The 4,097-nt window shown below is 44.3% G+C and overlaps 1 pseudogene; it reads right to left on the bottom strand.

Moving 5' to 3' along the window:
* Positions 1-2,041: 2,041 nt before the first annotated feature.
* Positions 2,042-2,160, bottom strand: LOC113220074 (annotated as a pseudogene).
* Positions 2,161-4,097: the final 1,937 nt, after the last annotated feature.

Genomic DNA, 4,097 nt, shown 5'->3' on the forward strand with positions numbered 1-4,097 from the left:
TGATCTGATCTAGCCAATTCCTGCTTATCCATCACCTCTCAATTTAAGCATCACTTCCTTTGGATAGCCTTTCCTAGACCCTGAACTGGGCTGGGGATGGCCACTCTGTGCTCCCATGACATTCTGTACTTCCCCTATCACATCTCATTATCTGTTACTGTAATATTCATTATATTGTCTGGCTTCACTTTTTTTTTTGAGACGGAGTCTCATTCTGTTGCCCAGCCTGGAGCACAGTGGCATGATCTCAGCTCACTGCAACTCTGCCTCCCTGATTCAAGTGATTCTCCTGCTTCAGCCTCCCCAGTAGCTAGGATTACAGGCACACACCACCACACCCGGCTAATTTTTGTATTTTTAGTAGAGACAGGGCTTCACCACGTTGGCCAGGCTGGTCTCGAACTCCTGACCTCAAGTGATCCGGCCACCTCGGCCTCCTGAAGTGCTGAAATTACAGGCAGGAGCCACCATGCCTGCCTTCACTTTTAACAATAAAAAATACTTAGTGAGCACTCACTATGTACCAGACACTGTGCTAAGTGCTCAATGTGTAACTCCCAGAGCAACCTTATTTCACAGACAACAAAACTGAGCATGGGAAAGGCCAAGGCCACAAGACTAGGAGGTGAGAAAGCAGGGATTCAAGTCCAGGGCCACATGCTTACCACCATACTTTCCAAGGGGTGAGATCTTGCTTTTTTGCTGTCTCCCCGACAACCAGCACAGTGCCTGGCATGCAAGTGGTGCTCAAGAAGGCTTTGAGTGACAGGGTGGCTAATTATAATCACAGCGCAAAGGGCACTGCTGTGCTGCTGGAAGAAAAAGTGAAAAGTGGACAACCTGAAGTCCTCCAGAGCCATCACCACATCTGGTGAAAATGACAATTGGGTAGACAAACAACCTTAACTGCAAATTCTGGTTACAAAAAGGCCTTGGATCACAGCCATCAGGGAAATGCCAATCAAAAGCACAATGTGGTCCCACTTCACACTACTAGCATGGCTATTATAAAAAGACATGTAACAACAAAGTGTTGGCAAGGGAGTGGAGAAACTAGACCTGTCCTACACTCTTGGGAGATTGTAAAATGGTGCAACTACTTTGGAAAACAGTCTGGCTGCTCCTCAAAAGATTAAACATAGAGGGCTGGGCGTGGTGGTTCACTCCCATAATCCCAGCATGTTGGGAGGCTGAGGTGGGCGGATCATCTGAGGTCAGGCATTTGAGACCAGCCTGGACAACATGGCGAAAACCCTCCTCTATTAAAAATACAAAAATCAGGCTGGGCACGGTGACTCACGCCTGTAATCCCAGCACTTTGGGCGGCCAAGAAGGGTGCATCACCTGAGGTCAGGAGTTCGAGAGCAGCCTGGCCAACTTGGCAAAACCCTGTTTGTACTAAAATTGCAAACATTAGCCAAGCATGGTGGCAGATGCCTGTAATCTCAGCTACTCCGGAAGCTGAGGAAGAAGAATCACTTGAACCTAGGAGGCGGAGGTTGCAGTGAGCCAAGATCGCCCCATTGCACTCCAGCCTGCACAACAGAGCAAGACTCTGTCTCAAAAAAAAAAAAAAAAAGAAAAAGAAATTAGAAGGGCATGGTGGCACGTGCCTATAATCCCAGCTACTGGGGAGGCTGAGGAGAATTGCTTAAACCCAGATGACGGATGGCGGAGGTTTCAGTGAACTGAGATCCTGCCATTGCACTGCAGCCTGGGCAACAGAGCAAGACTGTCTCAAAAAAAAAAAAAAATTAAACATAGTTACCATATGACCCAGCAATTCCACTCCTAGTTATGTACTCAAATAAATGGAAACATATGTCCACACCAATTGTACATGAATGTCTACAGCAGCATTATTCATAATAACCAAATAGAAACAGCCCAAATCATGATTAACTGAGGAATGCATAAATAAAATGTGGCATATCCATTTAATGGAATATTATTTGACCACAAAAAGAGAAATTAAGTACTGATATACACTACAGCATGGAAGAAACTTGAAAAATTAGGCTAAATGAAAGAAGTCAGTCACAAAAATTGCATGATTACATTTATTTATGTTTATTTTTATTCCATCCTCAGATAGGGGACACATCAAACTGATAAGAACAGATACTACACTTGATTTTAGCTGAAAGGTCAAGAAGTAATTTGCATGATTCCATTTATATGAAACATCCAAAGCAGGGAACTGTAGGTGGTTCTCTAGGGCAAGGAGATGTTGGGGGGTGAGTGTAGAAAGAAGGACTGACTGCTAAAATGTATGAGATTTCTTTTTTTATTTTTTTGAGACAGTGTCTCATTCCATTGCCCAGGATGGAATGCTGTGGCACGTGATTACAGCTCACTGCAGCCTCGACTTCTCCAGGCTCGGGGGATCCTTCTGCCTTGACCTCCCAAGTAGTTACAGGCACATGCCACCATACCTGGGTCATTTTTTATTTTTTATTTTTTGTATAGGCAGGTTTTGCCATGTATATAATTTTTGTGTAGGCAGGTTTTTGCCTTGTTGCCCAGGCTGGTCTCAGACTTCTAGACTCAAACCATCTACCTCAGCCTCCAAAAGTGCTGGGATTACAGGCGTGAGCCAATGCACCCAGCTCAGGTATGAAGCTTCTTTTGCGGGTGATAAAATGTTCTAAAGTTGATTGTGATGACAGCTGTGTAACTTTTGTGAATTATACTAAAAGACCAATGAAATGTATACTTTATATTTGTGAATTGTATGTGAATTATATCTTTGTCTTAAAAAGTCTTCTGTGTAGGGAAGAATGCCTGTGTTTTTAGTGGGAAGTGAATCAAGCAGGGAAGCAAGATTTCCTCAATCTCAATACCACTGGATTCATATTTCAAGAAGTCTCACAAATTAGCCGGGCATGGCGGCACGCACCTGTAGTCCCAGCTACTCCGGAAGCTGAGGTAATGAGGAAAGAAAAAGACCCCCTCACATTGTTTTATGTTGTTTTATACTCAGTACCTGTTTTAAGAAAAAAAACAAGGAAGTAAAACCAAAGACAGGCAGCCCGGCACCAGGCCCAAAACCAGGCCTGGGTCTGCCTGGCCTAAACCCAGTAGTTAAAAATCAACTTATAGCTTAGAAACTGATGTTATTCATAGATTTCAGACATTGTGTAGAAGAACACTGTGAAACTCCCTGCCCTGTTCCATTTCTATCAGTGCATTAAACCGCTGTCACATATCCCCTAGATTGCTCAATCAATCACAACCCTTTCATGTGGAATCTTTAGTGTTGTGAGCCCTTAAAAGGGACAGAAATTGTGCACGCGGGGAGCTCGGATTTTGAGACAGTAGCTTGCCGATGCTCCCAGCTGAATAAAGCCCTTCCTTCTACAACTTGGTGTCTGAGAGGTTTTGTCTGTGGCCTGTCCTGCTGCAGTAAGAGAACTGCTTGAACCTGGGAGGCAGAAGTTGCAGTGAGCCGAGATTGTGCCATTGCACTCCAGCCTGGGAGATGGAGTGCAAGATTCCGACTCCATTAAAAGAAACAACAAAAAAAAGAAGCCTCACTCAGTCCAGTGTCCGTCTAAGGAAAATCTACCCCAAGCAGGCTTTGTACCCTATCTTTCCTATTATGCTTCATTTCGTTTGGTAACTGTTGTAAATGTTTCTTTTATTTGAATTTCCTTTCAGATAGATTTTTAATAAGAGCAAAGAGAGATCACAAAAATATGCAGCAGATGTTTCCACTGGAACAGGGAACTAGAGGTCAGGGATGGGAAGGCACATAAGATGCATCCTTTGCATATTTGAAATTTTTTTATTTTTTATTTTTATTTTTTTGAGACGGAGTTTCGCTCATCGCCCAGCTAGTGCGATCTTGGCTCACTGCAACCTCCGCCTCCCAGGTTCAAACAATTCTCCTGCCTCAGCCTCCTGAGTAGCTGGGATTACAGGCTCCCACCACCACGCTCGGCTAATTTTTTGTATTTTCAGTAGAGACAGGGTTTCGTCATGTTGGGCAGGCTGGTCTGGAACTCCTGCACTCAGGTGATCCACCCTCCTCGACCTCCCAAAGTGCTGGGATTACAGGCATAAGTCACGGCGCCCGGTTTTTTTGTTTTGGTTTT

Source organism: Piliocolobus tephrosceles, unplaced genomic scaffold (genome assembly GCF_002776525.5).
Source record: "Piliocolobus tephrosceles isolate RC106 unplaced genomic scaffold, ASM277652v3 unscaffolded_356, whole genome shotgun sequence".
In the NCBI taxonomy this organism is placed as follows: Eukaryota; Metazoa; Chordata; class Mammalia; order Primates; family Cercopithecidae; genus Piliocolobus; species Piliocolobus tephrosceles.